Source organism: Petaurus breviceps, unplaced genomic scaffold (genome assembly GCF_028583685.1).
Source record: "Petaurus breviceps papuanus isolate PSGF00001 unplaced genomic scaffold, PetGlider_PUasm1.0 90849, whole genome shotgun sequence".
Classification (NCBI taxonomy): domain Eukaryota; kingdom Metazoa; phylum Chordata; class Mammalia; order Diprotodontia; family Petauridae; genus Petaurus; species Petaurus breviceps.
The window spans coordinates 19,687,537-19,714,404 of NW_027187361.1; the positions used below are offsets into that span (position 1 = coordinate 19,687,537).

Sequence of the window (26,868 nt, forward strand, 5' to 3'; positions counted from 1 at the left end):
TCTCTCTCTCTCTCTCTCTCTCTCTCTCTCTCTCTCTCTCTCTCTCTCCCTCCCCCTCTCTTTTCCTGTGTGTGTGTGTGTGTATATATATACACACAAACACATGTGTGTGTTTATATAATAAACATAGAGACAAATATGTATGTGTATAGATATAGATATATATTAGATATAGATGTAGATATCTTGTTATTTGCCAAAGTGGAGTCAGGACCTATTCACTATCAGTGTGATAAAGGAAAAATGGGGAATCTCTGGAATGGAATAGACATGTGGATGTGGATGATGGTAGAGGGGGAGAATATCCTGATTTTTTTGGGAAGCGTGTGAGTATCTCTTTTTTCCATGCCCATTACATGTCCAACCTAGTTAACACCTAGTTAGTAAGAGTAATTCATTAAAATATAAATTATCATTCTATATCTATCTTCCATTTCTTAGCGAAGTTTCTTGGAAAAATCCTTTCTTTATACATTTTTCCTTTCCAATTTCTTGAAGTTTGGCTTCCAACTTCACTGTTCTTTGAAATGATTTACTTCAGGGTTATCAGGTACGTCGTTATCACGCAAGCTGAGACATTTTTTTTTTTCAGTACTCTTCCTCCTTTACTTCTCTCTAGGTTATGACACTATTTTTATTCTGTATATATGTCCTTGTTGTCTGCACTGTTAGAATATGATTTTCTTGCAACTAGGAATTGCTTAATTAATTTTACTTGACTGTCAAACATTACTGAAAATCGAATTAATAATTAATAAATCAAAGTTTAGGGGTGGCTAGGTGGTGCAGTGAATAGAGCATCAGCCCTGGAGTCGGGAGGACCTAAATTCAAAGCCAGACTCAGACACTTAACACTTACTAGCCTTTTGTCACAACCCCAATTGCCCTGCCTTCCCCCATCCAAAATAAAAAGAAAAAAATAATATTTATCGATTGATTCATGCCTCTTTTGGGATGTGCTTTCCTCCATGGGTTTTTCTGACTTTCCTCACACCTATTTTTCTTTCACCCTGTGTGATCATTCTTTCTCATTCTTCTTTGCTATAAAAATCACACTTGACCCTTCACCTATATGCGGATGTTACCCAAGTTCATATCCCAGTTTCTTTTATCTTCCCTCCTTATATTATCTCAGTGACCTTATTAACTTCCATATTTGTAAACTCCCAGATCTGTATATCCAGAGTTGTCTGGGGTCATGCATCCCATCTGGATGCCTCATAGCCATCTCAAAAGTATCATGTCTAAAATAGAATTCATTACTGCCCCTACCTAAGGAAAAAAAAATCAAATGCTCTGAGCACCTCTGTAAACTTTCTTACTTTTATTAAGAAGAACATCATCCTTTTAGACTCTTAGGTTCATAACGTGGCCATCATCCTCAACTATTCACTCTTCATCAATTGCCTTATTGAATCAGCTGCCAAGTCTTGTTGAGTCCATCTTCATATCATCTAGTCCTCATCACTTGTAATTTGGATTATTCTAAAATCTTTCAAACTGGATTTTGATCTTCCATTTTTTGACTTTTTAGTCTTCCACAATAATGTCAAAATACTCTTCCTAAATCACACATTAAACCATGTCACTATACTTCAGAGGTTCCCTATTGTGACTCAGAAATACACACCAACTTGGTGATGATAGCCTTTTACAATATAATTCTAGCCTATTGAAAAATTATTTTGAATTTTTAAGGAACTGTCTTCTTCAGGGGTAGCTAGGTGGCACAGTGAATAGAGCACCAGCCCTGGAGTCAGGAGGACCTGAGTTCAAATTCGACCTCATACACTTGACACAAAAATTAGCCATGGGACCTTGGGCAAGTCACTTAATCCCAACTGCCCTCCAAAAAATAAAAAAAAAAGTTAAGAAACTGTCTTTTTCAGTCCAAAAAGCTGTCCGTGCCCTAACCACATCTTCTCTCCTGACTATTAAACCTTTTTACATGCCCTGACACTATTATAGAACTTTCATAAATAGACATTTCCAGGTAGTAACTTTCCAGATTCTGAGCTGATAGATAGATGGCAAAAGCAACCAAACCCATATAGTATTTCCTAGCTCTATATAAAATATCTGATAATCTCTCATTTTGAGCTGCCACTAAGCAACTGTTATGCTCTAAACACTATACCTAAGGTTCTCAGGTCACATTACTGACTATATCCTTTCATTACCCTTACCAGTCCTATTTTGGAGGTGAGAATCCTGACACTAGGGTAAGAGGCATGTAGGTATCAGTTCCTCCCTTCTCAAGTGTGGAGAGTCAGAAGGCAATCCAGGCTTTCCTTCATCTCTACTTGTCCTTCCTTTCATTCCTCCAAGGAAGCTCTATAAAGTTTCTTTAATCCAAGTACTATATTTTAAACTTAGATTGAGCAAAGTATCTTTAGTCCCAGTAAAGGCTTCCAAAAATTAGTAACAATGCAGGGTGCTGTCACAGAAGAATAGATAAGGCGATAGCATTTGATCACCCAATAGGAGTATTCTCTCCCTCTTGTGATGTCTGTCTCTGACTTTCTGTCTCTCTCTTTTTTTTCCTTGCTTTTTGGAGGGCAATTAGGGTTAAGTAACTTGCCCAAGGTCAAATGGGTAGGTTGTGTGTGTGTGTGTGTGTGTGTGTGTGTGTGTGTGTGTTAAGTTTCTGAGGCTGGATTTGAATTCAGGTCCTCCTGACTCTGGGGCCGGCTGTCTACTCACTGTGCCACCTAGCTGCCACTTTCTGCATCTCTTTATTTCTTTCTCTGTCACTCTTTCTATCCCCTTCCTTTCCTCTCCTCTCTACTCATCTGTCTCTGCCTGGTTTTTTTGCATTTCTCTCTTCCCCTCTCCATCTTCCTCCCTCTTTCTCCTTTTCCTGGGTTCCTATTCTAGCTCAATCACTAACTTAGTTTGAGCTTCAGTTTTCTTTATCTACAAAATGAGGGAGTGGAATAAGTAATCTTTAAGGTTCTTTGAAGCTTAAAAATACTAGGAGTGAAGCATCTTTAATACAAAAGGGTCAAAGGGTTAGGTGTATAGAACTTAGGAGGGCAGGGGAGAAAATTTTTGAAGCAGAAGCAAGATTTGGGGGATGGGAGTACATCAGGTATACATCAGCTCTCAGTGAATATATAGGATTGGAAGAAACTATTAACCTTCAGGACATTTTCAGGATTCCAAATTGAACATAAAAGAAATGTGTTTACATTACATGTCACATATGACAAAAGTCAGAACAGGAAAGGTTAGCAGGTAAAGGGACAAAAAGGAAAAAGAACAGTTCTTTAATACTCTAAGATGCTCTGAACATTTTTATAAAAAAAAGAAATTCTAGACTTAATTGTTTTCCTCTGGTAGAGTTTTCTGGCATGAGACCTTCAATGAAGACCTTAACTGAAATGCCAATTTCTCATGAAGATTTGGGGTCTCAAAGTTTCTCCATTTTCCATTGCAATCATATTGATTCACTACCTGTTGAACTTTGAACTCCATCAGATTTTGCACTTGGTGGTGGGAATCAGAATATTTTCTATTATTCTACTCAAACAATAATGAAATTCCCTTATGAATTGGAATTGGCAACAAAAGAGGGTAAGATAAGACTTCAGCTCCTAGGTTCCTAGTCCTGGATGATTTTAAAAGGATGTAACTGTCCTAAAATGGTTTTCCTCAGAGTTCATTCAGGGGAGATCAAGACCTGATTGACACAGCTTAAATAAGGGCCATTGGATTTCTAACAAATGAAATGTCTAAATGTACTTTAGACCTTTAAAAGTGCCTTAAAGTTTGTTGTCCTTGATTTTTCAGCCACCAACATGAAATGACAAAATTAAGACTTTTGAAAATAAATAAAAAGTCAATTGTTTCTAAATAACAAATGCATAGGGACAGCTAGGTGGTGCAGTGGATCGAGCACCAGCCCTGAAGTCAAGAGGACCTGAGTTCAAATTCGGCATCTGACCAGACACTGGACATGTAATAGCTGTATGACCCTGGCCAAGTCACTTAACCCCAAATGCCTAAAAACACACACACAAACAAACAAAAAACCAAATGTATACATCCTACTCATAGAATCACCTCAAATTGCTTTCTGTTTAAAAATAAAGACAAATTAGAAATAAGAGTCCCAATGAACCACTTTCATTTTAATTCTTTTTAGTCATATTATATGGGTATTCAAAACAAAGGAGATAATATTTGTATTTTATTGTAGGAATTAAGAATTTTACTTTCCCCATTTTGTTAGTCAAATCACATGAGCCACACAGTAGTCCCAGATAAGCTACAATCAGAGTTAATATTTTAAGAAAATTTACACATTGATTTTCCCTCTGTGGTCCAAACCTATGATTTAATCAATTCAGACTGCCTCACAGGCATATTTTCCAGTCATTACTTCTCATTTTAGAAAAATCTATTACAATGAAGAATTTTTTAAAAGGAGAGGAAAAATGCTTAGCAAATCTGACCAATATATTAAAAATGTCTGAAATTATAGGAAGTAAACTATACCCATAACCCCCTTCTTCTTCAAAGAAATGGGAGAGTTACCATTTTTATGGCTCTGATAAAAAGCCCCTGGTCATTGAAATTTGGTTATTTTAATTTCAGAAAATTTAATTTCAATTGTTTTGCTCTTTTCTCCATGTAAAATGTTGCAAAGTTTCTGCTTATTCTTTTCCTGGTTCTACTTATTTTCTTATGCTTCTTTGTATTATTCCTAATTAATTATGATTAATTAAATTAATTAATTAAAATAAGCATAATTCTTATGCTTCTGTGTATTATTCATAATTAACTTTTCTTACTTCAATGATAGTGCTTATATTTCTGTACCCTAACTTTTCAAATTTTTCTGATGTTTTGTGGCATCTATTGCAGTGCTAGTTCTTTGATACTACAGAAACCACTATTATAAATATTTTGTTTTATAAAATGCTTTATTTTTATCACTGAGCTTGTTGGGGATGGTAATGGGAAGGTGAATTTTTAAGACCTTTCCTGCCTCTAGGCCCTTCGACAGCCTTAAGTGCACCTGGAGCCAGTGGTGGGAGGCTTGTTTTTTAGGAGGCACTTTGTGATTGGGCAGTGGGTCAAGAGGGTTGTTACATTCTCTGAGCCAGGAGAAGGCTATTTAATCCTTGATATGAGGCATTGTTTTGGGGCCCACTTTGAGAAGTGTTGTGTGCTTTGGCCAGACAAGACTCTGGGCAGCTGTTGAGAGCCTCCTGGCTTTGAAAAACCCAGCTGTTGATGCTTCCCTCTCTGGTAACCAACTAGGTATGGATGTAATGTTTGGACAGTTGGAAGCCTGTCTGCTTGAAATATTTCTCTGTCTTGTAATTTCTGCTTGTAACCTCTGTATAGTCTGAAGTTCGGGGTGCTGATGTTTCCCTTTGACTTGGTAAATGATATGTTTGATTTATTAAAGCAAGATTGTTAGATTGTTAACCCATTTGAGTTGCTTTCCTTTAGAAAAGCAAATCTAAGAACCGGTGCTGGCAGCCACCCTGGGGATGCTGGGGTGTTTACTGAAAAGGGGGTATATTCCTGGCAGTGAGATCTCTGAGTCAAAGGTTAAGGACATTTGATTCATTTTCTTAACATAATTCCAAACTGTTTAACAATGCATTCATGTGCCCCCATCTTTTCCCAACTACTGCAGCACCAACTTTTCCAGTCTTTTGGTATATTTTTAAATCTGCTGGTTAGGAAGGGAAACCTCTGAATTGTTTTGATTTGTCTTTTCCTTATTATTAGTGATTTATCATATTCTTTCTTATAGTTGTTAAAAATTTGTAAATTTATCTTTTGTCATCTCTTGAGGAATAACTTTTTTGTCATTTATGTTAGCTGATGATTATCTTGGATATCATATCCATATCAGAAATATCTTGTAATAAAAATGTTTTTAGTCCCTTCCTTAACCTATTTGCAATAATGTTTCATGTCATGTAATCACAATTGTGTGCTTCATCCTTCAAGTTTTTTAAATTAAAAGTTTAAGATAGAAAAATATCAACTAAATGAATTATGTTGGTTTTTTAACCTTTAACATTTTGTTTTCTCAATCATCCATGATGACATTATTGTAGAAATTTCCACTGACACAGATAACAAACTTTCCATATCACAGGTGAAATACATTCATTAGATTCTATGAATTTAAAACTGATGCCCAACCTATGAGTTCTTCATTTGTCTAATTTGATCCTTGCATAGTAACCATTGAATTAGTCACCAGATTTGGATGCCTCTCTGGGTTGCGGGGATGTACTAGACGTTGAAATCTACTAATATAGCCTTTGAGAGCACAAGGTTCACTCCATACACCAATGAGGTGTCAGCTTGGATTTTAGAGGTACTTCTTTTAAAGGGATGGTTTACAAATATTTTAAAATCAGACATATTAAAATGAGGCATTTTTAAATCTCGTGGTCCCTTAGAAAGAACGAAGAGGAGTGTTAGTGTAGCAGATATTTCAATTTCTTAAACAATATTATTTTGAAATAATATCAGTATCATAACTTAAGTTGTATCATGATGTTTTACAACTCTAGTATAAAGACATTAGTTCAATAACTTGAGACCAAAGCAATTTGCACACAACCCCTTTCTCCTACCCCACTATCTGACAGTTGTTCAGGCTGTATCCATCCAGGTAGTTTCAATCACCTAGCTATGATGTTCTGTCTGGGGACTTCCTACTTCCCCTGGCCACTGCTTACAGGGATCCTTTAGCTCACACTCTGGCCCTTCTCTATGGCTTGGGGAACAAGATACCCCTCATACTTATTTGTCTAATTGATTCATGAAAGCAGTTAATTATATGTTATGAAGCATGACTATCATGTTAATTTTAATTGTGCCACATTGACTCTAATTTCATTGAATTTGTTGAGCTATATTCTAATACACATAACTTGTCTCATAGTCATGATACCATTGATCTCTATTCTCATTCCTAGTTAACATCAAGCACATCAAAACTAGGTGACATATGCACCACATCATCTAGTCTATAGTACATTTAATACTATCCTGGATTCAAGAACTTTTAGTTAAGTGACTTGGAGTACAGGGACCCAAGAGCTACTAGGCTGTAAGGAGAATATTACATCCTATTGAACCAGGACCAGTGCAAGTCTTTTCCTCTACCACAGAAATACACACACATGTACATAATGTGTACATACATAAATATGTAACATATACATGTCATTTAATGCCTAAATATCATATATATGTATATGTGTATATGTGCATACATAAATGCGCATATATAGTCAAATTTTGTAATGCCTTTCCCTGACATTCTGGCATTGACAGTATGAGCCTGGCATATACACACATGCATATGTATAGGCATACATATATGTGCATGAATATGTGTAGGTATATTTTTGTAGCAGCAAGCACCCCAAGCGCGTCCTCAGGGTTTGCTGCCCATACAGGTTCTTGGATCTGCTTTGTTAAAAGAAAGCAACTCAAAATGGGTTAACAAGCTTACTTTAATCAGTCAGACATATATTGTTTACCTTGTTCAGGGGAAATGGTCAGCACCCCGAACTTCAAAGTATACAGGCATAATTATCAAGACAGAAACATCAAGTAGACAGATTTCCAAACTGTCCAACCATTACATCCATACCCAGTCAACATCTGGGTTTCCACATTCTGGGTTTTTCAAAGCCGGGGGACTCTCAACAACGGCTTCCCAGAATTCAGATCAAATCACAGAACACTTCTCAAAGTGAGTCCCAAAACAAAGCTACACATCAGGGCTTATGTAGCCTTCTCCTGGCTAAGAAAATGTAACAACCTTATTGACACAGTGGCCAATCAAGAAGTATCTACTGAAAAACAAGCCTCCCCCACCCCAGGCTTCAGGTGCACATTAGCCTAGGGGCAGGGAAGATCTTTAAAATTTACATTCTTATTACAATTATATGTGCATGCATTTGCATTGTGTATATATACACATGCCTGTGTATATTTATTATATAAAACACACATTTTATGAGTGTATAATACCTACACAAACTATATATATATATATATATATATATATATATATATATATATATACACATACATATATGTCACTGATATGCAATTAATATATTAATTAATAATCAAGTGATTAATGACAATTGTAATATACTTGTATATCATCATTTATATATTCATAGATATATTGTTCAATATGACAAATAATTACTTAGTATTATTTAAAGAAAAATATTAGAAGGAAATCTTTTGATGGAAATAAAAAATAGTGAACTTGCAGTTCAGAATAGGTTTCTGATAATTTTTCACATTTCCAATAAGTCAAAGGCAGAAACCCCTTCGCGTCAAAGGGTAGAAGAACCTTTAGAGAATAGCCAGCCCGCCCTCTCACTTTACACATAAGGACACTGAAGGCTGCAGGAGGCGAACAGCTTCACTCCAGTCACACAGTCAGAGAGTGACAGATCCAAGCATTCCTTCCGCTACAACAAGGTGCTCACTTTTTAAATTGATGCCCTCTGCCTTGTTATTCTGGGGAGGCTGAACTTACTGCAAGAATATAAAGAAAGTCTAATTTCTCACAGACAGTGGACATAGTTATATGATAACTTTTAAGTGAAAAACTGCATATTGTCAGGCATTAACTGACGCACTTCTTTGGTCTTCCTTGTGATGAAATGAAAATGATTTTTTCTTCAAGTAAATAACCATCAACAAGAATTTGACAAGCATGGAAATAGTCTTTCTTTTTTATGTGGCATAGGCTGGATGGGGGTTAAAGAACAAATTATAAGAGTTGTTATCGTCACGAAATAGTTTTAATCTGATGATAAGTAATATAGGAGATGTTTGTTTATACCAAAAAGACTTGGGGAAAGAAAAATGGATGTATTTCTTGGAAAGTGTTATCAGAAATTATAACAATAATTAAGGTAAAAAGATCATCTAAGAAATCTCAGCTAGAGTACACTTTGATGCAATGTGTGTGCACGTGCACAGAGTAGGTGGAAATCTGAGTAGAGACACATATACACATATATTTGTACTATATGAAAAGGCATATACTCTAGCAGAGAAGAGTTAGAGGACCTACTGTTATCCTTTTTATATTAAATTTGATGATTGTCGTTTCTTTTAAGCCTTTTTCCAAATATGCATTCACTTCTTGTGGTATAAATCAGTATTCCTTATATCCTTTATGATTAGATTAGAACTGCTTTGCATGACTGTAATTTATCACTTATAACTTGCGCTTTTACTCATACACATATACATTTATATACACTGACACATACTATGTAAATTAATGTATGTGTATATGCATATATATAAACACGATACATGTATATACACACATATAACATCCATATGCATAAACACAAACATACATATACATGTACACATACACATTTATCAGCTAGGTGGCACAGTGGATGGAGCATTGGGCCTGGAGTGCGGAAGACCTGAGTTCAAATACAGCCTCAGACAGTTACTAGCTGTGTAACTCTGGGAAATAACTTAAGCCTGTTTGCTTCAGTTTCCTCAGTTGCAAAATGAGCTGAAGAAGGAAATCACAAACCACCATCTTTGCCAAGAAAACTCCAAATGGAATCATGAAGAATCAGAAATGACTGAAAGATGACTAAACAATAAAACAAACGGTTGTTTTCTTTTACAACATGACTATTATGGATGTTTTTTTAACTTTTTTTTTTTTGCTTTTTGGAGGGTAATTGGGGGTAAGTGACTTGCCTAAGGTCACATGGCTAGTAAGTGTTAGGTGTCTGTGGCTGGATTTGAACTCAGGTCCTCCTGACTCCATGGCCAATGCTCTATTCACTGTGCTACCTAGCCACCATCTATTATGGATATGTTGCATGACTATACATGTATAACCTATATTGAACCACTTGACTTCTCACTAAGGGACTGTGGGGAGGGAGCAAGGAAGATAATTTGGAACTCAAAATTTTATAAACGAATGTTTAAAAGTCTTTTTACATGTAACTAGGGAAAAATTATTTAATTAAAAAAGATTTTAAAAAATAATCCTACATACCCATTCCCCCAGTCTCCTATAAAAGATGAGACTTCACCTGAGTCTTGAAGGAAGCTGGGAATCAGAGGTAAAGGAGAGAACATTCTAGACATGGAAAATAACCCACAACATTGGAAGGAGATGAGAAATGGTAGGTTGTGTTTAAGCAATTTCAAATATTCCAGTATAGAGGCACTGTAAAATACATGGTGATGAATAATGCATAAAAAGACTGGAAATGTAGAAATGGTCCAGTTATTGTAGAAATTTAAATTCTAACTTAGAGAATATTATATTTGATCACGGGGATAGTATGGTGTGAATCACCGAACAGAATGGAGATATGATCAGACCTATGCTTTAAAATAAGCAACTTGGCAGTAGAGTGGAGGATAAACTGGAGTAAACAGAAACGGAGGCTGGGAGACTAGGTAAAAGGCTATTGTAATCATCTAGCTGAAATATAATGTGGGCCTATACTAGAATTGAGGCTCTGTGCATGGAGAGAAGGATATGTGTATTAAAGATGTAAAGGGTGAAATTACCAGAATTGTAAAGAGATTCGATATGTGGTGTTGTAGCAGCAAGCACCCTTGCATCCCTAGGGTGGCTGCCAAAAGAGTTTCCTAGATCTGCTTTTCTAAAGGAAAGGAACTCTAGATGGATTAACAATCTTGCTTTAATCAAACATGTGTCTTTTACCTAGTTAAGGGGGAAAAGTTCAACACCCCAAACTTCAGAGAACACAGAGGTTACAAGCAGACAAAAAATGCAGACAGAGAAAAAGATCAGCAGACAGGCTTCCAGCCGTATGACCATGTAGCGGCAAGCACCCCAGTGTCCCCAAGGTGCCTGCTCACACAGGTTCTTGGATCTGCTTTGTTAAAGGAAAGCAACTCAAAATGGGTTAAAAAGCTTACTTTAATCAGTCAGACATATAACGTTTACCTTGTTCAGGGGAAAAGGTCAGCACCCCAAACTTCAAAGTATACAGGCAGAATTATCAAGACAGAAACAGATCAAGTAGACAGATTTCCAAACTGTCCAACCATTACATCCATACCCAGTCAACATCTGGGTTTCCACATCTGGGTTTTTTAAAGCCGGGGGGGGGGGGGCTGGACAACGGCTTCCCAGAATACAGATCAAATCACAGAACACTTCTCAAAGTGAGCCCCCAAAACAAAGCCTCACATCAGGGCTTATATAGCCTTCTCCTGGCTCAGAGAATGTAACAACCTTTTGGACCCACTGGCCAATCAAAAAGTATCTACTGAAAAACAAGCCTCCCACCCCAGGCTCCAGGTGCACTTTAGCTTAGGGGCAGGGAAGATCTTCCAAATTTGCATTCCCATTACAGACCATTACATCCATACCTAGTCAGTTACCAGAGAGGGAAGCATCAACATCTGTGTTTTCAAAGCCAGGGGCCTCAATGGCTGCTCAGGGTCTCACCTTGTCAAATCACACAACTCTTCTCAAAGTAAGCCTCAAAAGAAAATCTCACATCAGGGTATATATAGCCTTCTACTGGCTGAGAGAAAGTCACAACCCTCTTGACACACTGACAAATCACACAACACCAAGGTGTGGGGGTTCCTGAAAACCAAGCCTCCCATCACAGGCTCCTTGTGACCATATTCAGCCTATTGGGGGGCAGAGTATATTTTAAAATCAAGGAAGTTTCTCAGAGTCACTTAAGCCTATCAAAGGGCTTAGGGGCAGGGAATATCTTAAATTCCCATTCCTATGTACATGACTGAGGAGTCAAAAATGACAATTTCTAAGTCTGGGTAATTAGGAGGCAGAGGATAGACTTGACAGTAGCAGGAAACCCTGGTAGAGAAGAAGTTTGAAGGTAAAGATTAGGAGTTCTGTTTTAGACATTTTGAATTTGAGATGCCAATAGAAGATCAAGAGGCAGCTGGTGATGCGTGAATATAGGACATGTGAGAGACTGGGGATATGTTTAGTTATACTTATACATACTCACACATATATACATATAGACACACATTAGTGCATCTATATGAATATATAAATATAGACATATGCATATACATACATACACACATACCATTTAACAGAATGAAGGTCCACTGAGCCAATTAACTCTTGGGAAGTGGTATTTGAATGGGACTGCAGGGTACAGTGGGCTTATAGTATCATATAACATTATTTACAAGGTAGTTATTCTTAATGGCCTAAAGGCTATTAATTCTTGGTAAAATAGGATATAAGCTATTTGGCTAGTGCTTGCCCTGACCTCTGGCTTCCCTTCTTCTTCCTCAGATAAGGATAAATTCTCGCTTTAACTTAGGCTCAAGGGAACAATCTTTGGTACCAGAGCAGCTACTTTTGTTCCAACTGCGTATTTCAGCCCATTTTTCAGTAGCATTTAGAAATGCCCAGGAGAAGCCACTGAAAGAGAGAACACCAATAGGTCTGAAAAAGTGCAAGTAGTCTGATGAAATGGTACATTATGCAGATTTTCATCATCTATTTCAATTAGGCTGAACTCAGTTACCGCATGTATATACAATATTAACTTTGAATAGTGTGAATCAGGGCAGTGTGACCACTTTGGGACAATGATATTTTGCACTAATTTGGACCTATCTGATGTTCACTCTGGTTCTGCTCTTACATGCCCAAGTTCCCTTTTTAAGCCTACACAAAAAATGAACAGACCATGCTCTTATTTTATTAGACAATGGGAATAGACTTAGAAGTTGTCTCATTCTTTCTGTTTCTGTGTATTTGTCACTTCTCCTTCATTTTGAGGTGAGAATTTAGAGTCTGTCCATGTGTAAAATCCTTGATCTGGGAACAGCAGATATTCTCATTAAGGTGCCAACTTCTGCTTAGTCAAATGGCCTTCCTCAACACTGGGTTTCGTCACAGTGTTCTGAGGAAATAAGCCTGCTTTCAATGGCTGAACTATGAGCATAAAACATTTTTCTTCATGCATCATTTAGAGACTTTTTAGTTCTCTAGTGAATGGAATAAATATTTATTAATCACCTAGTGTGCATCAGGCCTTTGCCTAAACACCCAAGACCTGGTTTTCACCCTTCAGAATGGAGTTTGCCACAATGTTTTACAAAATACTCAACTAGACTATAGAGAATAGAGCATATTTGCATCAAAAGACATTAGTGAACTTTCTTCTTTGTCACCATCAAGCTTAACTGTCCCAGCAGGTGAAATATCATGGCATTAGAGATTTTTGTCCTTAAACTGGTCAGAGAATACATGCTTTAGACTGACTGTCCTTTCATTTGTCACTAAGTACACAGCATGGTGGGATGTTGGACTTTAAAAAAAAAAGCTCCATAAAGCTCTTCTGCTTGATAAATTGGTACATTAGTCAGCAATTGGAAGGCAAAACAGATTCTCTCTCATAACTGTCTACATTCCACATCCTCTCCTTCACTTTTCAGACTGTGTATGATTTACTCCTGACTCAAGTCAGTGGGGCAAAGAAATAAAATTTGTGAACTGCTGGGAAAGAAAAGGGAGTGAAAGGAGGAAAGAGAGAGAGAGAAATTTTGAGGTTCGGAATGACATAGAGACAGAGAACAGAAATAAGAGTAGCAGGAAATGGACAGACTGTATTCACAGGGAATTTGTACCAACTTATTTGTGCAACCTGGAGAAGGAAATGACAAACCACTTTAGTATCTTTGCCAAGAAAAGCCCCAAAGGAGTCACAAAGAGTCACATATGACTGACAATGACAAAACAACAAAAATTGTCAGAATCAAGCATACCATTTGGCCATGGTCCAATGAATCTCAAGAATATGTGCTCCCCCACTGTAAAACAAAGTAGGAAATACAAAGCATTCTATAAGCTATGTTATAGGGCTTTCAAACTCCAACCAGTTAATTAACCAGTTAGCTAAACCCTACTGCTCAGGAATTAGCAAACATTAATTTACTTTATTCTATTGCATTCTGTTATCACAGCAGGTTAAAAGTATGTCTAATATCACATTTACTGATTATAGGAGGTGGTCTTGAGATTTATCTTCACCATGGTGACAGTATGAATATTTCTGTTTATTAGCAGTCAGTGATCATAAGACTTAGAGGAAATCAAATGTAGTCACTGCTCTCAAAAAAGGTAGAATTAGAATGGGTGGCCTTATGAGGAGCCCAACATGCCCAAAGTTGATGATATCGAGAACATATAGGCTTTATGTACTTTATTTCACTTGATGCTTAAAACAACCCTATGAGATAGGTGCTATTTTTATCCCTATTTTATAGCAGAAGAGAATTGAATTGCCCACAGTAAAAGAGCTAGTGAGTTATGAGGTAGGTTTGGACTGAGCCATTCCAAACTCCAAGTCAGGTATTTTATCCACTTTATCACCTAACTGCCTCAAATTCATTTTTAAAAGGTATAAAGTAGGTGACAAATGATAATTATTCTCTCTTGAGAATTAATTCATTAGATTGAAACTTTTATTTGTAGCTTTGTTTATAAACCTTAGTTTCAAAGATAATAATAACAGTATTCAGGAAGTCCCTATTAATCTTGTCTATTTTCCATCATCTTCTGCAGAAAGAGGTGACAGGTGCTATAGGCAGCAAAAGTAGCAACTGGAATGTAGATTTTGCAAGACTCGAAAGACAAACCATGAAAATTTTCTCCAAGACAAATAATTAAGCAACAATTTATAGAATACCTGTGTGCTCTATCTCCTTTAAAGTAATACTCTGAGGAGTGTGTACTAGATTTGACCATGGTTTCTCATAGGCTATTAATAGCAAAGAAAAACCTCTGGTAGTTTCTTTCATGTTGGGATGGTATTGAGTCTAGGCTGAAAGTCATACTTGGTTTTCTGACCAAGGACCAGCCTAGCTATATTCTAAGAGGTTCCTCATCATGTTATGAATTTTCCCCACCTTAGCAACCAATGAAAACCATTCACTAAGGCCTAGAATGGTTATTATTTCAATTGGAAAATGAAAAACTTTCACAATGAATAAACCAAATCTTAAATCACAGAACAGCAGAGTCCCAACTTTGAAGAAACTTTAGGGACCATTCACTCAGATGAATGTCTAACAACTATGTCCTATACAAAACATCTGAGAAGTGGTCAAATATTTGTATAAAGAGTTCCAACAGCAGAGAAACGTGTTCCTTTTTTTCTGTTGAACAGCTCAGATCTTTGGGGAATTTTTCCTTCCATTGAGCCAAAGTTTAACTCTTTGACACTACTGAATATCACTCCTCATTCTAGACTAATGAATAGAAAAATAGAAAATGAGCGAATGAAAAAGCACTTACTAAACACTTATGTGATAATTATTTTGGTAAATCTCAGTAATATGAACAGAAAAAGGGATACAATCTCTCAAGGAGCTTGTACCCTATTCTCGGGAGACAACATATAAAAAGAAAACAGCTTCTAGGTAGATAGAAGTGTCTAAATGTTCTAAAGGTGCAGCAACAGGTAGGGCAACAAAGCTTAGGGGTCATTAGGTAGGTCATATGATAGTGCTGGGGTGTCTGAAGAAAGCAGCGAGGGTAAATAAAAAAGACTGGGGGTCTTCCATCTCAGTGGAAGGGAGTTGGTGATTCCCATATCATCAATAATGTAGGAGCATTCAAGTTGCCTTTATGAGTTCTGGGCAACCCAGGGTCAGGGGATAAAGTGAAGGGGAGAAAAGAATGGAGCACCCCTGGTAGTGGCTGTTGTTCTCAGACACCAAGCCAATTTTCATGGATTTTAGGAAGCCCAGAGATGAGGGAGGGGATGACAGGTAAAACATTGGAAGGGAAGGGAATCCTTGGTGCTGATGGGCCTTTCCACTACCTAGACATCCTGGACTAATAAGGAAAAAGTCTTATTTCTCTTCACTGTAACAGCCTTATACATACTTGAATGTAGCTATCATGTCCCTCTAAGTTATTTCTTTTCCAGGTAAAATATTTTCAGTGCCTTTAAACTTATTTTCAGATGGTATCACATTGAGGCTCTTCCCTACTCAGTGGCCTTTCTCTGTATGCTCTGCAAATAATCAGTTTCCCTCTAGAACATGTTTTCAAGAATTTAAAACAATACTCCAGGAATGGCCTGACAAAATTAGAGTATATTAGAAGTATATTACCTGGTTGATACTATACTTCCCTAAATAAAGACTATGATTGTGTTAATGTTTTATTTTTTTCTGCAATAACACAAAATTGGCTAACAATTACCTTTCAGTCAATTAAAATCCACAAATTCTGTTTAGATTAAAAATTCTATGGCCATGCTAGGTGAATAGATTGGGAAAAAACACTCACATAAACTAGGCAATACAGTGGACAGTGCAGGGTGCTTTCAGTTCGAAATATTAAAATCTTTCTTCAGATGCTTACTTGTTAGGTGGTCCTGCACAAATGATTTAAAATCCTCTTTCTCTCAATAACCTCATTTGTAAAAATGAGGGTCTTGGGATAAACTTTAGGGTGCCTTAAATCTCAAAATCTATAATTCTTTGATCATGTCCCCCTTACCTTATGTTTGCGGAGCTGACTTTTTTTGCAACTCAAACATAAGACTTAATATTTATCCTTATTTAATTATATCTCCTTATTAAGTCTAATATTCTAGTCCCTTTTTAATATCATCACTCTGTTATTTAGTGTTTTAGCTATCCTTGTTAGTTGTGCATCACCTGTAAATGGGAGATGCATGCTATTTATTAGGCTATCCATGTCATTGATAAAATAATATATGTGAAATAGTGTAGGACTAGAAGTGTTTCTGGATCTTTCCACTAGAGAAATACGTCCAAGATGCATCAACCTATGTCCACTCATCTGCTACTAAATCTACCTGAGTGCACTCAAAATCTGGACTAGAAGTGCCAAGAATTTTGGCACCCTTGGAGGGAATGCATTATTTTCGGTCCTTTCCTTCTCTTCAGAACAGTAATAAGCACTTCAGCAGAACCACATCTGATAAAACCTCCAGGTTTTTCTTGGAGTGTTGGGTCATCCATGCTATATCTCTTCATCTCCTCCACAAAAGAGTATGGGATACATTGGCAAATATATTTCCAAAATTTTAAATAATTTCATTCATTAAGAAAGAGGAAAAAGGGGAATATTTACAGCAGTTTTTTGTGGTGTCAAAGAAATGGAAACAGGGAGGGCATCCATCATGTGGGAAATGAGAATATGAATATAACTGGATATTAGTGAGTGGTAAAAATGAAGAAAAAAAGATAATTTAATGAAACTTGGAAAGGCTTGTTTGAACTGATAAAAAGTGAAATAAACAGTACCAGAAGCATTAATAACATTAAGAATATAAAAATGAATACATTTGAAAAATTTAATACGTTTGATTTATTACATGTCCATTCATGATCCCAGAAAAAGAATGTTACCCACCTTGTGACAAAGAGATGACAGACTTTTATGCAAAAATAAATTAATTTTTGGATGTGGCCAATGGTATGCTTGACCATATAAACAGGCCTTCCTTCCTTCCTTCTTTCCTTCCTTCCTTCCTTCCTTGTCTTTTTAGTGGATGGGGGAAATGGGAGAGAGAAAAAATTTAAATGCTTGGCAATTGAAAAAAATGTCAATTTACCTTTTAAAAAGTGTAATAAAATTAGCGTCACATCTCCTTGATGAATCCATGCTGAACTTTTGTGGTCACCATGTGATTTTCTATAGTTTTTTTTAAGCCAATTCCTTAAATATTTAGACTTTTCCCAGGAAACAAAGTCAACCTCAATATGTAATTTTATAAATAACATGTAATTTGTAAATTATATCCACTTTCTTTATAAATATCGACAAACTTCTCTTTTTCTAATCTTGTAGTACCTCTCCCTTTTCCCAAGACTTTCAAAGATCTCTTAAAGCAGCTTAGCAATCATATCTGTAAATTATTTCAGTAACTATGGATAAAGTTCACTGTGACCTGGTAATGTGAACTCATCAAGGGTAGCTGGGTGCTCTCTCAATATCTTGCCACTTATATTGGTCTTTTTTTTTTCATTCCTAACACTATTCTTGTAGAACTATTTCCCATTTTCTAAAGATTCTGTATTACTTCTTCTTGATTTTTTTCTTCCTTATTTGCTGTGGAAAAGACAAAGGAATATAAGACATGGTTACCTGTCTGTAAAGGCATAAGGATCTAACTTGGGGGACAATATTAACAGAGGCAAAGCAGTAATAAGGAAAAGTGTGTCTCTATTTTCTGATCAGAGGAGTTCAGGGAGGGGGGTTGGGAACATTGCTGTAGGTGATTATAGAAGATTTGTGGAGAAGGGACTTCTTAGTTTTGAAGGACAGGTAGGGGCAATAAAGGTCAGAAGGAAGAAGAAGGAAGGGAAAGAAAACATTCTGAGTAATATAGAAAGGGAGGTGGGGATAGCAGTGGTATTTGGGAGGGACTTGAAAGACATGCAGAAGGCTATGCATGTGATGCAAGACAGCAGGGAGTCATTGTAACTGTTAGAGCCTGGAGAGTTACTAGAAAGGGAAATACTGCTTTGGCAGCATCATTGATTTAGAACTCTAAGGGATTGTAGCTGTCATTGAGTTGGTCTTACTCATTTTATAGATGAGGAAACTGAGGCTATATTTTTTAAACCCTAGAACACTGGGAGTGATACAGGTGGTTTGCTCTGCATGTTTCACTACTCTAAGGTACATGTTCTTTCCAAAATAACATTACAATTTTTTCATTCCAAATGTATTCATTGTGGTATACTGTCCATTTATAATGTTCATAAAAAAATTAGTCATATGTTGAAAAAGATATTGCTACTATCATTATGTTAATTTAAAATGCTGAGTGAATGATTGCCCATGATTCTACAGGACCAATAAGGAAGCATATTTCCCATCTTCTGTCAGAGAGGTTATGGACTCAGGGCACAGAATTAAATATATGTTATGGACCTGTCTAATGCAGGATTTTTTTTTTGCTTAACTGCATATTTATTAAAGGAAATTTGTTGGGGTGGCTAGGTGGCACACTGAGTAGAGCACCGGCCCCAGAGTTAGAGGGACCTGAGGTCAGATCTGGCCTCAGACACTTAACACACAGACACAGAAACACACACACACACAGACACACACACACACACACACACAACTAGCCATGTCACCTTGGGCAAGTTACTTAATCACAATTGCCCTCCAAAAAGCAAAAAAAAAAAAAAAGGAAATTTATTTTTCTTTTCTGTTTCTTTTTTCCCAGTGGGGTAGGATGGAAGAGATGATAAATGCTTGTTGATTTTTTAAAAATAAAATTTAACTTAAAATACATTCTTTTGAATAATGAACCTCTTAAAGGGATATTGTAGGTTTTGGTATATAGCCACCTTGCCTCTCAAATATGTTTAGGTCTTTTTTGTACCTGAAAAGTCAGTACCCATTTATTTCTCTTTATTCCTTACACATTAAACCATTAATTAAATTTTGATCAGGTTCTGTTAAATTTATTAACAAAGCCTGAACCTATCTGGCTTTGTCTTAGAGAAAATCAATACCTCAGTTTCTCTGATAACTGCTCAAATCACCATCTTTGACTGTGTAACCTCTGCCAATGTAGAAACCAAGAGAATATATGGTAATTATCAAAAAATATATAGCTGAGTTAATAAGCACTTTAAAAGTTGATTGAATCCTGGAATTTTAAAGCTGGAAACATTCTTAGAGTGATTCTAGTCCTGCCTTTATTTAACAGATGAATAATGTAAGGCATAAAGAGGTTACATAGCTTGATGAAGGTCATATCAGTAGTTACTAGAAGGACCAGACCCAGATTAGACTAGAACTCTTAACAAATATTCCATGGAAAAATATTTGGATCAGTTTTAGGGAATACATGGACTCAAATGAAAAAAAAAACTTTTATTTTTCACTAACATTTAAGTGAAACTTAACTTTTCCTTCTATTATTAATATAGTCAACAAAAAGTATTCATAGAAGAGATCCATAGTTTATCAGAATGCAAAAGTGCTCCATGAACCATAAAAGGTTAATAACTCCTGTCCTAGACTTAGGGAGAGATCACTATGAGTTTGGATTAGTAAGAGGAAACTTTATATTAGGACTTTAGCAGGGTTATGAGAGTCATGAAGGTTATTAAGATTGTGATTTATGGATAACTGGAAGCATGGCTGCATGTGGTGGGGAATAACCTAAACCAATTCTCCAAGTAGGGAATAAGAAAGAGACTGTAGGGGCATAATAAAGGCCCTTTATCTTCTGCCAACATTAAACTTTTGCTGACTCTTAATTGCTCGTAACTGTTATAGTTTCATTTCTCCAACATATATCCCATCCTTGTTTCTGTTCCCCTCCTGACCTTGGAGTATTTCTAGGGCCCTCTGCCTGCTTATAAGTTCTGGTTGATGCCAAATGTTGAAAATAGGTTATTTTTTTATTGCAAATGTAATTTTTTGTCAAATGGGATTTGGCAGCAAAATTATGCAGAAACACTGAAGGCAAGATTCATTAACTTACATATATTGTTTAATTCTAATTAATTATCTTGGAAGAATATAAAAATGCTGTTCAAAGTTTTATGTGCAGCCAACTTTCACCAGCAAACCAGACTTCCCTGACACTGCTATAATCACATGGATATAGATAGACCTTCCCTAAAAATTCTTCTAGTTCCAATAATGAAAGAGGCAGCATGAAGGTCAAAGAGAAAGATCATCATTTTTTTTCTACTTTTACCTGAAGCACCAGAAACTTTTCTGTCATTTTGAGAAAAAGGAATCATGCCCAAAGTTCCTCTGTTCCTCTTCCCTTTGCTTCCCTTTGACCTTTCACATGGATCCATTTTCCATCATCTATGATGTGCTCATCATTTTTCTTGCTCTGCATTTAGGTTACAAGTGATTAACTCGTATGCATTTGATAAGCCAGCTGCATAATGCTGCATGATATCTTAAACAAGATTCCATAATATGCAAAGGTTAAATGTAGTATGGTATTCTGGCTCTCTCTGCCTCAAATTTTTCCCCACTCTTATCCACCCTCTGCTCAACTGCCATAGTGATATCCCTAAAATGCAATTCTGACTGTGCTTCTCCCTTCCCTTAGTCAATAAACTTCCATGACTACCTATTATATCTATTGTCAAGTACAAAATCCTTCATTTGACTCTTAAGTCCTTTATAACATGCCCCTAAAGTATGTCCCTTTGGTATACTTTACTATTCAGTAATGCTGGCATGCTTGCTGTCCCTTACAAAGGGAACTTCATCTTCTGACTGCCTTTTTCACTGGTTGTCTCCATGTCTGGAATGCTCTCCTTACTTCTTCCTTCTAGATTTCCTGGATTCCTTTAAGAACATAATCAAGTTTCCCATTTCTTCTAATTCTTCTATACAACATGACTAATGTGAAAATATGTTTAATAGGAAGGTATATGGAGAGCCTATATCAGATTACGTATCATCTTGGGGAGGGGGAGAAAATTTAATCTAATGGAAGTGAATGTTGAAAACTAAAAATAAATGAACTTATTTTTCAAAAGAACATAATCAAACCCGATCTTTCAAGATGTCTTTCCTGGTTCTCCCCTCCCATCTCTATTCCTCCATTGCTAGTACCTCCCTTTTTCCATCTATGCTGTATACATTTTATATATACATATAGTTCCCCCCCCCATGTTGTCTCCATGGCAACAAATACATATCCAGGGACCTAACAACATTATTTCCAAAATTATGGACAGGGCTATATTTTTGCCTTCCTTTGTATTACTAGTGTCTAGTACAAGGCCTAAGGCATAGTTAAGTACTTACTCAATACATATCTGCTATTGTGGTTCATCCTTTGTTCTTTAAGAGGACTATGCCATTGGGAAGATAAAGTCATGACATGCAAGTAAATTGGATTTGAGTGAGGGAAGGCTGTGCAAAGTTCCTCACCTCACTCTTGACTCCTGAACCATCTGGGACAATGGCAAGATAAGGATCAGGATGACTGGAGATACAGTGAAAGACCCTTGTCCTTTTTTTTTTTTTTTAAGCAATCGGGGTTGAGTAACTTGCTCAAGGTTACACAACCAGTTATTTCTCGGTGTGGTGCTGAGTATCTGAGCCCGGGATTTGATCTCCACGTCATCCCAACACTGAAGCCTGTGCTCTTACTCGCTGAGCCACCTGGCCACCCCCAAGCAATTGGGGTTAAGTAACTTGCTCAAGGTTACACGGCCAGGTGTTTCTGGGTGGGTGCTAAGTGTCTGAGCTCAGGATTCGATCTCCAGGTCATCCTGACACTGGAGCCAGTGCTCTTACTCGCTGTGCTACCTGGCTGCCCCAGACCCTTGTCTTTTTAAGCTAAGTTGTTTCCCATGTTTCATTTTGTCCCAGGCATCACCCATTCAGTGATTAAGTCTTATCAAAAATTGAGACCTAAAAATGGTCTCTTTTCCCTAGTAAAAAAAAATCAATATGGGAGGGGAAGACTCTCAGGGGTTCTGACCAAAACAGAAACAATTGCTTTTTACATTCACTCTGAACCATCATAACCCAAATGATGACAATGGGAGGCTTGGGCTGGCACCTATAGCTGGCCAATCAGTGAGAGTCAGAGTGATTTAAGTTTAAAGCATGGTCCTCAAAAAAGAAAACTAGCCTGTAAACCCCAAGATACCTTGAGAGGTTTCAGCTATCAAAAATTAAATTCCTTTGGGTAGAGTACCCACAGGTAAGATTTTGATTCCCTATTAGGACAGTTGGAAAGGTGGGAGGGAGGGAGAGAGAAAGGGGAAGGAGGAGAGGGAAAGAAAAGAAAGAGGGAGAGGAAGAAAGTAATGGAGGGAAGAATGAAGGAATTCAGTAATGAAAGAAGTCAGGAAGGAAGAAAAGAAGGAAGGATGGAGCTATGTTGACAAACTGGAACTAGCCAGTTGGGTCCCCAATGTTGCAGTTACTATTACTCACAGGTTGTTTGTCTGTCCTCTTCAAAGAGGGCCATGACATTGGAAAGGTGATCTCATGACATGCAAATGAAACATATTTTATGATAGAAGGTGCAAATGATAGAATGCTGCAAAAATCATTTCAATCTGTAAATATCTATACTACAGGTTAATTGTTTTACTAACACCTTCCTATGCTGAAACTTTTAACCTCAGCATTCATTTTCCTCCAAAGTGGTCACATAAACTTTACTTCCAGAAGGTCTTAGAGTATACATGCTACTAGTATTAATAATGATGACTGGATTTCTGGTAACAAGATAGGGGAGTGAGGAAGGAAGGAAGCCCTTCCAAATTACCTTCTGAACATCCAGAAAACCACTTCAGAATTGGTCCTGGAGCAAGGAATCCTGGAAGGAAAGGTCTGTCTCATGAAGGTGGTAGGGGAGCCAGGTCTGCGAGAAGTAACAGCAGCAGCTATCAGCTTCACAGCAGTCAGGTCCCACCATCCTACAAACCAAGAGACCGCTACAGAAGTAATAAATATGTGCCACCTAGCAAGGCTCCAGCCTTGGCTCAGGCCAACAGCTAAACCTCACACTCAGAGGAAACCAAAAGGGAGGCCCCACTCCCTTCTCTAGTATAAGTCAGAAGGGAAGTCTGATCTACAGAGTAAGCAAGCAGTTAAGTTTGGAAGCCCATTGAAAGCCAGCAGTAAGACCAGAGCTCCATAACAAAAAGCTTGGAAAAGTGCAAGACAAACTCTCACATAAAAACACCAAGTCAGAAAAAAGACAGAAAAATGAGCAAAAAAGGGGGGCGTTGACTATAGGAAGTTATCATGGTGATAGGGAGTATCAACTTAGAAGAGGACAATAGTTTCAAAATGACTACACATTAATCATAAAAAAAAATGTAATTTGGTTTCAGGTCCACAAACAATTCCCTGAAGAGCTTAAAAATGATTTCAAAAAGTCAATTAGAGAAGTAGAAGAAAAATTGAGGGAAAAATGATCACAATGTAAGAGAATTATTGAAAAAGGATCAATAGCATGAGGAAGGATACACAAAAATTTTCTGAAGAAGACAGCTTTCCCCAAAAAAGATAAAATTGGCCAAATGGAAAAGGAAGTACAAAAGCTTACTGAAGAAAATAATCCCTTAATAATTAGAACTGAGCAAGTAGAAATTAATGATTCTATGGGATATCAAGATATGATAAAACAAAATAAAAAAAGATAAAAAAGAGATGAAAATGTAAAATTTCTCATTGTAAAAGCAACTTATAAAATAGCTCCAGAAGAGATAATTTAAGAATAATTGCACTGCCTGAAAGCCATGGTTTTTTTTAAATAAAGAAATGAAAACCCTGGATATCTTTCAAGAAATTATCAAAGAAAAGCACCCTGCTATATCAGAACAAGAGGGCAAAATAGAAATTTAAAGAATCCAGCAATCACTGCCTGAATGATATCCCAAAATTTAAATTCCCAGGAAAACTATAGACAAATTCTAGAGCTCACAGATCAAGGAGAAAATATTGCAAGCAGTCAAAAAGAAAAAAAAATTCAAACATTGTGCAACTACAGTTAGGATTACATAGGATTTGGCAGCTTCCACAATGAAGATCCACAGATCTTGGAATATGATAGACCTGAAGGCAAAGGAATTATGTGATTAGAACCAAGAATCACCTTCTCAGCAAAACTGAATAAATCTCCTTTCTGTCCTTAACACATGCTGGAGAAGGTTCACTGAAGCATCTGCTACTGCTCTCACTTCATCAAAGTTGGAGTACCCCAAGGAGCCCAAGAAGCTTTGGAAGCTCTTCATCACAAGCCTGAGCTTTGAGAGCATGGACAAGAGTCTCAGGAGTCATTTAGAGCAATGGGGCAAGCTTACAGACAGGGTGGTAATGAGGGATGAAAACACCAAATATTCCAGGTACTTTGATTTTATTATTTATGCTACAGTGGAAAAGGTAGATGAAGCTATGAATGCAAGAAATCACAAAGTTGATGGAAGAGTTGTTGAATCAAGGAGAGCTGTTTCCTTAGAGGACTCTCAAGGGCCTGGCACCCACTTCACTGTGAAAAAGATGTTTGTGGATGGCATTAAAGAAGACACTGAGGAACATCGCTTAAGAGACTACTCTGACCCATATGGAAAGACTGAAGTGACTGAAATAATGACTAACTGAGGCAGTAGAAAAAGAAGGACTTGGCTTTCATTAATTTTGATGACCATGATTCTGTGGATAAGATTATCATTCAAAAATAGTAGATTGTGAATAGCCACAACTGTGAAGGACAGAAAGTTTTACCTAAGTAAGAAATGGCCAGTGTTTCATCTAGTCAAAGAGGTTTAAGTGGTTCTGGAAACTTTGGTAGTGGCCATAAAGGTGTTATAAGTGGAAATGATAAATTTGGTTGTGGTGTGAACTTTACTGGTTGTAGTGTTTTTGCCATGGCAGGTGTGGTAGTGGAGGATATGGATACAATGGACTTGGAAAGGATGGTGGTTATGGAGGAGGCATCCCTGGTTGCTCTGGAGGAAACAGAGGCTGTAGAAGTAGTGGACAGGGCTATGTAAACCAGGGCAGTGGTTATGGCAGGAATTGCAGCTATGGCAGCTACAACAACAGAGGTGACTGGTGGAGGTAGTGGAAGCAACTTGGAGGTAAAAGAAAAGAATAGGGATAATAGAAAGGACATGGAGGACTGATAAAAAGGAGGGTATATTGAGAAAGGTGGTTATTGGAAGTAAAACACTTGTGGGAAGGGAAAAGGTGGGCCGTAAGAAAGAAAGGGGTATAAACAAGTGAAAATAGTATAGTGGGAAATACACAGTTATCATGACCATGAATGTGAAAAGGATGAACTCACCCATAAAATGGAAGCAGATATCAGAATGTATTAAAAATGAGAATCCTACAATATAGTGTTTACAAGAAACATATTTGAAGCAGTGAAATACACAAGGCAAAGGTAAGCAGCAAGAGTAAAGGTAGAAATCATGATTTCAGATGCAGCAAAAGCAAATAAATGTCAATAAAGAGATAAAGAAGGAAACTATATCTTGCTGAAAGGCACCATAGACAAAAGAAATCATATCAATACTAAACATATATGCACCAAATGGTATAACAACTAATTTCTGAAGGACAAGTTGAATGAATTACAGAAGGAAATAGAGAATAAACTATAGTAATGAGGGGCCTCAATTTTTCCCTGTTAGAATTACATAAATCTAACAAAAAAAATAAGAAAGAACTTATAGAAGTGAACAAAAATCTGGAAACATTAAATATGATAGATCTCTGGAGAAATTTAATGGGAATAGAAAGGAATATATATTTTCTCAGCAGTATATGGTACCTATACAAAAAAAAATTGACCATGACCTCACAACCAAATGCCAAAAGCAGACATAGTAAATGCATCCTTTTAAGATAATAATGCAATAACAATTACATTCAATAATGGACAATGGAAATAGAGACTCAATTAAAATATTACTTGAAATTATCAACAACTTTAACAAAGTTGCAGGATACAAAATAAACCCACAGAAATCATAAACATTTCTATACATTACAAAGTACAACAGCAAGAGATAGCAAGGGAAATTCCATTTAAAGTGACTATAGACAATATAAAATACTTGGGAGTCTACCTGCAAACCCAGGAATTATATGAACACAAATATAAAGCATTTTTTCATACACATAAATTTACATCTAAACAATTGGGAAATATTAATTGTTCATAGGAACATAGAGTCAATATAATAAAAATGACAATCCTATTTAATTTATCTATTCATTTCCATACCAATCAAACTAAGATGTTGCTTAAAGAACTAGAATAAATGAGAACAAAATTCATCTGGAAGGGCAAAAGTGCAAGGATATCA

General features: G+C 36.7%; 1 protein-coding gene and 1 pseudogene across 1 annotated transcript in view; one reads left to right on the top strand and one right to left on the bottom strand.

Annotated features, from left to right (window-relative positions):
* Positions 1-25,677, top strand: part of LOC138149776 (heterogeneous nuclear ribonucleoprotein A1-like) — a 147,196-nt pseudogene extending 121,519 nt beyond the window's left edge.
* GABRG3 (gamma-aminobutyric acid type A receptor subunit gamma3) overlaps positions 1-26,868 on the bottom strand; it is an 858,838-nt gene that overhangs the window by 293,917 nt on the left and 538,053 nt on the right. The window lies entirely within an intron of this gene.